Genomic DNA, 12,214 nt, shown 5'->3' on the forward strand with positions numbered 1-12,214 from the left:
CAATATCTTCAAGTTTTCCTAGAACACCAATACTTTCATACTAATAAAGCCCTTAATCACACAGTGCATGCCTCCATCTAACTGTAACCATTAACTTGATGAAAATATAGAGTTGATAAGAATGATTTTTGAATCGCTTTTCACAAAGCATTTTGTTTCAAAGCAGCTTTACAGAAAATGCATGTGCACAATTTAGAGTGATCTGTTATCAGAGGTGACTGTGTCCAAGTTATGTATTTCAGAAATGTGTATATACAAATCATACAGTTAGCTAATAATATATTAATTTAAACAATGTATTAACTTATGGCAGAAACATTGAGCTCTTCACAGGTTTTGGGGCATCTGAAGTCTTCATAAGAAGCTGGATCCAAAATGGAGCTGACACTCTCTCTAGTTACCTAGTCTAGTTGTTCTTCACACTCCAACCCCCAAATGGTTAACGTAATTTCTTTCCATGACCAACAAGGATGATGATCCTAAACATGTCCAAATCGCTGTACAGCTTGACAGCAAAATGGGCTGCAAACAGTTTGAGTCCGATGCAATTTCTACATCAGTGCTACATGTATTAAGAACAACAAAGAGATGATTGACATACATATAATTGTTCCTGACAGTATAGCGATTGCATTTTTCAAAGCCATTGCAAGAGAGACAATGGAAACCTTCAAATTTAGTACAGTCCAATTTGAATTTTGCAGTCAAAAGAAACGGCAAAAAAATCAATAACAACAAATAAAAAAAGAAAGAACGGACTGCTTTTTAACAGGAAAAGCAACAAGATGTTTAACAAGGTATCTCCTAAATTCACAACTTCTAATCATCCAAGTATCTCTTAAATCCTCAATTTCTAACTTCTAACCTTGTACCATCCAACTAATTCTACTTTAAGCTTCAACTGCATTTTGCTCCAACATGCTTTATTTCGCCTCAGCAGTGCAGAAACTGACTATCCCGCTCTCTTGATTTACAGTGGCAAGCAATGAGACAGTGCTACGCTGCAGTCCTTGAGTGACTGATTTGATTAACATGCTCCTTCACGGTAGGCAAGACCAGATCTACGACTGCTGTTGCTCGCTGTTGCTAGCGGGAGGAATCCAGTCTCAACTCGCTGGCTTTTCTCCACCGGTCTCTCCTCCTTACGTACCCTTATCCGAAAATTAATGGCAAGTTATGAGAAGAAGACAGTAGACTATAAATCATACAAAATCGACACCATGAATTCTGCAACACAGATCAGTGATTATGAACAAAATGGGTTTTCTTCAGGGGTGCTAAACCGCGCTTCATTCACAAAAGAGGACAAGTAGGAAATTAACTGTCCCGTTACGCAAAGGTTAATAGTCTTAAGAGCAAGTGAAGGTCAAGTCTACAGTAAAAGTTCCTGGGATTGGTTTGCTGTGTTGTGACGACGACCGTTTGCATCTGTGCTTGTGTCTTCAAGTCCTGTCTCTGGCCTGCCGCTCATGAATTAGAGATTGATAGCATTTGTGTGGCGTTACCTAACATCAGAAGTGCTGACACATTAAACCGAGGCAAGCTGGGCTCTCTTAGCAACTAGGCCTATGATGGCGAGCAGGGTTTCAAAGGAAAGACAGACTATCTTGTGTTCCCATTAAAGATTCATGGCTGTGGGGCCCCTCTATACTGAGCAAAGGAAAAGCATGACTCAGGCAGAAGCATAGTTATCATTGATGAACTTGGGACAAATTGGGTTCTAAGTAGCACCCTAGACCAATAAGCTTTAATTTTCTTTCTTTTAGCTCAAGACGTGACCTACATTTATCTCAGCTTCAGCTGAGGTGAGAACCACAGTATAGAGTTTCTGAAGTCTCTGAGGCCAAGTCTTCGCTAATCCGGATGCATTTGAAAACGCATCTTTTTCTTTATGTTTTGACCTTGGGTCCACACTGAGATGGCGTCTTTGTCCTCTGAAAAACGTACTCGGTTACTTACGTAACCTCGGTTCTCTCTAGTAGTGGAACGAGTACTGCGTAAGAGTATCTTACGCTAGGGGAAAATCCTTTTTCCACGAGATATTGAAGCCAAAAATTATCCTTAATTTTGCAATAATGTAAAGCGCGTTGCGGCAGCATACAGACATAGGCAAGACGGCTCGCGAGCCTATTGGCTGGTCTGCAGGCAACTGTGTGAGCCTATCGAGCGAGACCTAGCGTGACGTCAGACCCAATGGGCACGCTTCGCGCCCTCTGCGTCACGTCCCGCCGAAACAGGCGTGGCTTAGGTCTATAAATACAGCTCGCAGGCGACACATATCTGTTTTTTTCATAGTCAAAGCAACCAGAGCGTGTGCATGCACGGCAAGATACGCAGTACTCGTTCCCTCTACTAGAGAGAACTGAGGTTACGTGAGTAACCGAGTACGTTCTCTTACGAGAGGTCTCTCGTACTGTGTAAGAGTATCTTACGCTAGGGGACCTACTGTAAGACGCCGTGCGTGCTGGGATCTGACACCACAGGCCCAAGAGCAAAGCCCGGGGCTCATATAGTGCACAATCACCCAGGGGACTCACAGGGAATCCAGGAAGAGGGGGGGGGGGGGATTGGGCCACGCTCTTCCACATATAACAGCGCCACATGGACGCAGAGTACAACATACAGACAGGGCGGGTTACTGCCTGAACTGATGTTAAAATGCGGGACTTATACAATTTGGCCAAGCATTTTTTTTTTTTTTTTTTCTCTCTGTCGATTAGTGAGCTATGCTCAGCAGACACAGTATTCTGGACCGATAGCATCAGTACAGACAACACTGGTCATTTAGACCGACAGCAGCCTGGCCTGCAGGGCGGGAACCTCTAGGTTGTAAAACCTTATAAATGTAGACGGGGAGGCCCAGCCTGCCGCCATACAAATATCTTGCAAGGCAATCCCACTTGACCAGGCCCACGATGAAGCCATCCCTCTCGTGGAGTGCGCTCTGACACCCAACGGGCATAGCATGCCCCTGGAACTGTACGCCAGCGCGATAGCGTCAACTATCCATCTGGATAGGCTCTGTTTCGACGCGGCTAGTCCCTTAGAACGCCCGCTGAATGAAACAAAGAGCTGCTCTGTCTGTCTGAAGACAGAAGAGCGAGACACATAAGCTCTTAATGCCCTGACTGGGCAAAGGAAGCTCTCGTCTCCTTCCTCGTCAGAGACCGGTAGGGCTGACAGGGAAATGACCTGTGCCCTAAACGGTGTATTGAGGGATTTCGGAACATAACCGTGCTTAGGTTTGAGTATAACTCTTGAGTCATTAGGCCCAAACTCCATGCACGTCGCGCTCATTGAGAGCGCGTGTAAGTCCCCTATGCGCTTCACAGAAGCGAGAGCCAGAAGAAACACCGTCTTGAAAGACAGGTGTTTAAGATCAATCGACTGCAAAGGCTCAAAAGGGTGACCCTTCATGGTTTCCAGCACCGTAGAAAGGTCCCAAACAGGGACTGAGGGAGGTCTGGGAGGATTCAGCCTCTTAGCTCCTCTAAGGAAGCGGATGACTAAATTGTTCCTTCCTATTGACTGACCAAGCGTTGTTGCTGAGAATGCTGCTATAGCCGCCACATAAACTTTGAGCATGGAAGGGGTCCTGCCCTTATCCAACAGCTCCTGTAGGAAGGAAAGAACCTCCATCACCCCACAGTCTGGGGGTGACACACCACGAGCTGTGCACCAGCCAGAAAACACCGACCATTTCGAGGAGACGTCACGTAGACGGAGCTCTGGCCTGCGTGATCGTGTTTAACACCCCTTTAGGGAGGTCAGCGGGTACCCGTTGATGGCCCAAACATGAAGGGACCACAGCTCTGGGTGAGGATGCCAAATTGAGCCTTTGGCCTGAGAGAGGAGGTCTCTCCTCACTGGCACTGGCCATGGGGCAGTGCTCGCTACCTGCATCACAACTGGGAACCAAGGTTGGTTTTTCCAGAACGGCGCTACGAGTAGCACTGAGCATCCTTCTTCCCTGATCCGCTCTATCACCTGAGGCAGGAGAGAGACGGGGGGAAAAGCATAGAGCGGGCGGCGGGGCCATACATGAGCCAGCGCGTCCCTGCTTTTGGAGAAAAATTCCAGACAGTGAGCGTTTTCTTGAGACGCGAACAGGTCTACTTCCGCTCTGCCGAATTTCTTCCACAGCAGTTGGACTGTCTGTGGGTGTAGAGACCACTCGCCTGCCGGAACATGGTTCCTGGACAGTCTGTCTGGTCCTATGTTTTGGAGCCCTGGCACGTGTGCTGCTCTCAGCGAGAGCAGGTTGCACTGAGCCCACACCAGGAGGCGTTTTGCTAGCCTGTACAGGTTCCAGGACCTGAGGCCGCCCTGGCGATTTATGTAGGACACCACAGACATGTTGTCCGAGCGGACCAAGACGTGGTGTCCCTTTATTTGGGGACAAAAGCGCGTCAGCGCATTGTCTACTGCCAGCATTTTAAGGCAGTTTATGTGCAGAAGCTTCTCCCGTTCTGACCATTGGCCGAAGAACGGTCTGCCCTTGAGCAGCGCTCCCCATCCCGAGGGGGACGCGTCCGTGGACACCACTCTCAATCTCGAGGAAGTCCCCAGGCTTACACCTGATTGGTACCAGTCGTTTGCATTCCAAGGTTTCAGAGCTGCAATGCATTTCTGATTGACCTTGAGACGAAGCCGACCAGAGACCCACGCTCGGCGTGGTACTCGTGCTTTCAGCCAGAACTGCAGTGGGCGCATGCGGAGCAAGCCCAGCTGAAGTACTGATGATGCTGAGGCCATGAGACCTAGCATCCTCTGAAATTTCTTGAGCGGGACAGAAGCGCCGCAGCGGAAAGAGTTCGCTGCGCGCTGAATGTCCAGCGTGCGCTGCGGTGATAGACGTGCTATCATGGAGAGCGAGTCCAGTTCTGTGCCCAGAAAAGATATTATCTACCTGGGGGACAGAGAACTCTTCTCCCAGTTCACTCTGAGACCGAGATTCTCGAGGTGATCGAGTAAAATGGTCCTGTGCTCTACGAGCTCCGAGTGAGATTGCGCTAGAATCAGCCAATCGTCCAAATAGTTCAACACTCACATGCCCTGAAGTCTGAGGGGTGCGAGCGCTGCGTCCATGCACTTCGTGAATGTACGGGGTGCTAGGGACAAGCCGAATGGCAGGACTGTGTACTGATATGCCTGGCCCTCGAAGGCGAATCTCAAAAATCGCCTGTGATGTGATGCTATCTGTATTTGAAAATACGCGTCTTTCAGGTCTATTGACACAAACCAATCTCCTCGGCGAATCTGCGCGAGGATTTTTCTGGTCGTGAGCATCCTGAACTGTCGCTTCGCAAGCACTTTGTTCAGTTGCCTTAGATCTAGTATGGGTCTGAGACCCCCGTCTTTTTTCGGCACCAGGAAGTGTCTGCTGTATAACCCCCCTTCGCTCTGAGCTTGAGATAAAGGCTCTATGGCCCCTTTGCTCAACAGTTTCAGAATTTCGGCTCGAAGTAGATGTGCTACTTCTGTTTCCACCGTGGTTTCGACGCGCGCCGTATAGCGGCGAGGACGTCGGCGAAACTGCAGCGAATAGCGAATAACTTTTTAGAATGTCTAGCACCCATTTCGAAACCCCTGGTAGCTCTGCCCATGCATCTGCAGAGACAGATAGCGGGCACATTTACAACACTGAGAGCATTGCTCGCCTGAGCAGAGCGAATGCATGCTGGTTTCATTTTCACGGAAAACCTGAGACATGCGGGACGTAGTGTTTGTGGGCACTGGGTAGTGGGCACGTTTACTACGTTTAATGCGCAATCGATCTGAGTCGATTTTATGTGCGTGAGCCCTGTGTGAAGGGCTGTGCTTGTGTGTAGGAATGGGCACTGGGCAGTGGGCATTTTGTTTACACACATAACACCATCGGCCGTGGCCGGGACACCAGAAAATACGCTCTTTTTGAGATTTATCTGGGTAGCCGTGAAAACGGCATTTGTGTGCAGGCAAGCGGGCAGTGGAACTGGCTTGTTGGCTGCTAAATACACTGGACCAGTCACATTTCTTGGAACTGGACGAGCGATGAGCTTTGGTGGAAGTCCGGCCGCAGCGGGACTTGAACACCGTCGTTTCCCTAGGCGTGCTAGGACGACTTCGGGGCCTCGGGCTTCACCACAATCCTAGGCCACGGACCACGCGGGGCGGGGCGGCGGCTGGATGAGCAAGAGCGCGGTTTCGCGCTTCGGGCCTGTCGGCGCAGTGAAGCGGCGGTGGTGGGCGGAGGCTGAGGCTGTGAGCTCTGAGCAGACGGTTTCGCACGGCCTGCTGCAGAACTGGAGCGCTTTGGTAGGAAGTGCTTCATGGCCTGAGACGCTTTCTGTACCTCAGCGAATCTTTCCGCAAAGTCCTTGACGGAAGATCCAAAGAGGCCAGCGGGAGAAAGCGGAGCGTCGAGGAACGCGGTGCGCTCAGACTCGGACATCTCAGAGAGCGTCAGCCACAGATGTCTCTCAGTCACGGTGAGAGAGGCCATGCTCCGTCCTATGGCCTGTGCAGCGGACTTAGTAGCGCGGAGAGCGAGCTCCGTAGCACTTCTTAAGTCCGGCACGCAGATTGCATCTGGTCCTTTCTCGTCCAGTTTTCGGAGGAGATCGGCCTGGAAAATCTGCAATGTGGCCATGGTGTGTAGCGCTGACGCGGCCTGCCCGGCGGCGGAGAAAGCGCGGCGGAGCAGGGTTGACGTCGTGCGGCAAGCTTTCGAGGGTAACGCCATCTTAGCGCGCCGTCCAGCGGAGGGCGGGCATAAGTGGGTAGCTATAAGTGGGCCGCAGGGAATGGTATCCTCTGTTCTTGGCACCGTCAACAGCGGAGAATGCCAGAGAAACAGAAGAAGTGTTCTGGCCGAATAAGGGGCGTTCCAAGACTTAGCAACTTCTTCATGTAACTCAGGAAGAAAGGGCGCTGGCTTGGACGCAGACGAAGCGCGTTCCCCGGGCAGAAAATAGCCATCCAGCCGGTTGTGAGCAGGCTGCTCAGGCGTAGACCACTCGTATGAGCTCCGTCTCAATGCCCGCTATTTTACCTGACTATGCGCGGGCAGGGGGCCGAGGTCCTCAGAGCTCACCCAACCTTCACTGCCTGATGCCAGAATAGAGCAGGAATCCTCTTCTCTCAGCAGGGCTTCCTCGTCAGCGTCGTCGACAGAAGCGGCGGCAGACCATGGCCGCTGTCCGCCAGGAAGAGAAGCTGACGAAGCCGGTGAAGCAGGCGGGCGAACCGGCGAGCTTTGGCGGCTGGGAGAAGGTTCCGGGACCCGCTGAGCACGGCGCTTTTTACGGCGCGGTACCGGTACCACGGCGGGCGGGGGTGCAGCCTCGGTGAAAAATGCCAGGGGAGTCCTCAGAGTCGCCATGGGCATAGGCTCGCAATGAGGGCAGCCGCCCTCAGTGAGCGCGAGAGCTGCATGTTCCTCACCCAGGCAGGAAACGCAGATCACGTGGCGGTCCCCATCGCTGAGTGTGGCTCTGCACGAGCCGCAGGAAGGCATCTTGAAAAAGACAGAAGCTCTTTTAGAGAGTGTGTGTCGCAGCAGCGAACACACACACAGCACAGAGAATAAAAGGATATAGGCGCCAGATAGCGCAGCAGGAAGGCGATGAAGGCGGCGCGGCCAGCGACTTCACGACTCGTCCCGCTGAAAGGCTTGTTCAGACGGCGCGGCTTCTCTCTGGATCCAGCGATGTGAATGCTTCGCTGAAGGATGAAAAAATCAGATATGTGTCGCCTGCGAGCTGTATTTATAGGCCTAAGCCACGCCTGTTTCGGCGGGACGTGACGCAGAGGGCGCGAAGCTCGCCCATTGGGTCTGACGTCACGCTAGGCCTCGCTCGATAGGCTCACGCAGTTGCCAGCAGACCAGCCAATAGGCGCGCGAGCCGTCTTGCCTATGTCTGTATGCTGCCGCAACGCGCTTTACATTATTGCAGAATTAAGGATAATTTTTGGCTTCAATATCTCGTGGAAAAAGGATTTTCCCCTAGCGTAAGATACTCTTACGCAGTACGAGAGACCTCTCGTAAGAGAACTAAGCTTTTTGAAGACAAGTGGATAAAATTGCTTCGTAATGTGGACTGTTAACAGAGGTAGTTGAAAATAATGATGCATGTTTAGTCATGTGACACATATTGTACAGATCAATGCGATTGTCTCATTTCGAAGGCTGTGTCCCCAGGAGGTCACATTTGTCGACCGCATACATCATAACGGATGTCTTATTTCAGAACAGTAATCATCATATATTGATATGTGCCATTCACTGTCTCAGACTGCTAAACATATGTTACTTTGTACAGTCTTTAAATTACATTCCTCCAAAAATGATAGAAAATGTACACGTAATTTATGCCCTATGGCATATAATGAGGCCAATTGCGTTTCAGACAATATAATGAGTGGCTATTCAGTGCGACCTGAACGCACCAGGTGAGAGATTTTGCTAATAAAGTGATCTTGCCATAAGAACAGAGTGAGAACTTTATTATGTCTGGTCTCTCATCATCTCAGTGAGCTTTTATTATGTTTTATGCATGTGCAGTAAGATAATTTAAGCATCTTCCAACGTTTCAGTGTGGGCTGGAAAGTTTTGGAAAATGCTTGAAAACGCTAGTATGGATGGAGAGCTTTTTGAAACAAAAACTCCATTCTCAAATCTATCCGGATTTGTAGTGTAGGTTGAAGTTAGTAAACAAATATGGCACTGTTAAAGGGATAGTTCACCCAAAAATTACAATTTTGTCATAATTTACTCAACTAAATATGGCTTTGGAACAACATGATGGTCTTTTTTTTTTGGCCGACCACAAAAAAAAGAGATTGTCAGGATGTTCTGGCAGCTCTTTTCCATATAACAATAAGTGTTGTCCATATACCAGGGTTCCCTTTCGTAAAGGGAACTCCAGCTGCATCGATACTCGATACTTTGGGGAATGCCTTCGGCATGAAGCGTCTGAAGTCTACTATACAACTATTCCAATCTGGATTGGTGCAACGTCATTACGTCACCCGTGACGTCGCATGTGACGGTGATCCGGAAGCTATAAAACGGTCACAGGAACCAGGAAATGTTAGCTTCTGGTCTTCAGCAAGCAATCTATGTTACAACTGTTTGTCTTATTTGGTGTTGTTTGTCCCGTGGAAAGAGTTTTATTATGGCGGAAAAACAATTCAGGCAGTGTGCGTCCCCTTGTCCACGTTATTTAGCTGAGGGTGACACACACTCGCTTTGCGTGGTTTGTCTGGGAGTGGAGCATGCACAGGCAGCGCTCGAGGGTGCTGTCTGTGCTAACTGTGAAAGCATGCCCCTGAGAACGCTCCGCTCCCGGCGAGCCATGTTTAATGAGGCCGGCCAGCCTCGCGATCCCCGTGGATCAGGTCCCGCGTCTGTCGAGGCAGCGAGGCGTCTGCATTCATGGGGATCGCAGAGGGATCTAGTGGATGATGCTGAGACGGCTTCGGCCCTTTCTCAGCATTCTGAAGCTAGTTCCCGTAGTTCCGCTCAGGGTGCGGAAGCCCGCGCTGCGGCTTCTTCCGCCCCAGCAGTGGAACCGATGCTCGAATTATCTGGTTCCGAGGAGCTAGATATTTTGGGCATCGAGGCAGGGGAATGTGAAAATTCGCCACCCCATTCCCCTGCCTTTGAGGAGCTGCTAGAGGTTGTGACCAGAGCGGTAAAAAAATTAAAGATCGACTGGCCACCTGAGATGCAGGAAGCGACTAAAAAAAGCAAACTCGATGAGCACTTCCTGCAATCTCGGTCACAACCTCTACGCCGGAGTCTGCCATTTTTTCCCGATCTCCACACCGAGGTGTCGAGATCGTGGAATAAGCCCTTCTCCTCGAGAATATCTGGCCCCAATGTCCATCTATATTCAAATATAATGGGTGCCAGGGAGGAGGGCTATGGGATGATGCCCGGGGTTGAAGAGACGTTTGCGTCGCACCTCTCCCCCGACGTTGCTTCCCACCAAGCCCTGCCGTACAACATCGGCCTTGGTTGGGAAGGCATATATGGCGGCAGGTCGGGCTGGTAGTTGTCTGCATACAATGGGGCTGTTGCAGGCATACCAGGCCGACCTCCTCAAAGAGGTGGACGACAGCGGGGAGGTCGCCTTCGACGACGTCCGCGAGATGCGTCGAGTGGCTGACTTGTCTCTCTGTGCTACCAAGGAGACGGCCCGTGCCATCGGCCGCTCCATGGCAGCACTGGTAGCTACGGAGAGACACTTGTGGCTGAACTTGTCGGGCATCGGGGACAAGGACAGGGCTTGTCTCCTCGATGCCCCAGTTTCGCCTTCTGGCCTTTTCGGCGACGGTGTCAACAATGTCGTCGATAGGTTTCAGGAGGCGAAACGACAGTCAGCCGCATTTAAAGAGCTCATCCCCCGCCGTCGTTCCAGGTCTCGTGGGTCTGCTGCCAGGGGGCAGTCCCATGAGGCCGCCGCCAGCTCCTCACACCTGCTGAGGCAGAAGGAGAGTGTTCAGACGCTTCATGCCGAAGGCATTCCCCAAAGTATCGAGTATCGATGCAGCGTCTCGTTCCCTACTCATGGAACGAGGGTTACATACGTAACCCGAGACGTTATAATAGTTAACTGAAACTACAAACATAAAAAAATAAAAAATAAACATTTTCAGTATTTGAAATGCAAATAAAACATAAAAAAATAAATATAAAAAAAATTAACATTATTTTATTTTAGCTAGTTGCCAACAATTCAATTCAAACTAAATCATTTTCATTTAGTTTAACTTGATGTACTACATTAACTTCTAAAAAATATTTTTAAAAACTATTAAAAATGACTAAAACGCACAACAAAATTACCAAAATTGTAACTAAAATTAACTTTTCTGAAATCATTCCAATTCTACGTCTCAGCTTTGCGTGAGGAACATTTTAAGTCATTATTAGATAACCTCTTTGCCATTTATGGAGCTTTATAGCCCATGGTCACACTTCACTGTATGGAAAAGAGCAGTGTAAACATTGATCCACTCAAAAAAAAAAAAAAATATATATATATATTTGTTTGATTGATTGTGAGGGTGAGTAAATGTCAGAATTCTAATTTTGGGTGAGGCATTCTTTAAATGTATGGCACCAGGTTTCACTGCAAAATCAAAGGTGTAAAAACAAGACGATGAGAGTCGGTCTTACAAATGCCTTAGATAACACACCTCTGAAAACTTGGAGTGGAGCCAGTGGGAGTAATCACAGAAAAAAAAATAAAAAAAATCAATAGTCAGCAACAAGCCAGCAAACAGGAAGGAAAGGATGAGGACAGGAAGGATGCAGTGAGATACAGGCACATGAAGAAGTTGGATGAAATATTATTTTATTTTGTAAAATAAATGAAATAATCAATAAAGAACAATTTTAAATGATGATAATCAACTTTTAATAACTGAGTACAATGTTGAAGTAAAAAGAAAGAAAACTTAAGTCTAACAATTAAGAATCTAAATTCTATAATCTGATATTCTGAGTATAATCATCTTTGCCAGAAGAGAACACAAAAGAAGGGCCCTTGTAGCAGTGAGCTAGAAGAGTAGAGTAGAGAAACAAGAGCAATGAACAGTGTGTTTTGGTCTGATAAGAAAAGGTCAAACGAATGATCCATTGTGTCACAGTGCGATATTTACCGCAGGTCGTCGTGACAGTTCATTGTGACTGTAGCAAATATAAACGAACATAGATATACGAAGTGTGGTTTAGAACAAAGACAGCAAAGCTAGCACTTTTCAAATACCATATCTTACGGAAAAGAGACCTAGTACATCAAGCACACCTAGTACCGTAAATTACTAATTCTGAAAAACATTATCGCTCAGGCAGTAGTTGGAAAGTGTCCAATATCTGACAAAACACAAGTACCAAAGTATCTCTTAACATATAGGAACATGTAAATACAACAAGCTAATTCTTGAATAACACTACATTGAATAAAATGGAATAGAGTAAAAGATAAACATAAATGAGTGAATACTTAAATACTTTATATGATGAAGGTTAATTTATGAGGTATGAATACATGGATACATGTACCGTTGTTTGACTATGGTGATGTGTATAGGAATGCACGTAAAGGTGTTCTAGAACGATTAGATTTGTTATATCATGCAGCTTTTAGACCGATTACTAATGCACCTTATAGAACGCATTACGTGAACTGTATTCCCTTTTAAATTGGACGTCATTACATAT

General features: G+C 48.1%; 1 protein-coding gene across 2 annotated transcripts in view; it reads right to left on the reverse strand.

Annotated features, from left to right (window-relative positions):
• Nucleotides 1-12,214, reverse strand: part of LOC307147159 (protocadherin-15-like) — a 214,432-nt gene that overhangs the window by 175,881 nt on the left and 26,337 nt on the right. The window lies entirely within an intron of this gene.

Source organism: Squalius cephalus, assembly GCF_949319135.1.
Source record: "Squalius cephalus genome assembly, chromosome: 19".
NCBI classification, from domain to species: Eukaryota; Metazoa; Chordata; class Actinopteri; order Cypriniformes; family Leuciscidae; genus Squalius; species Squalius cephalus.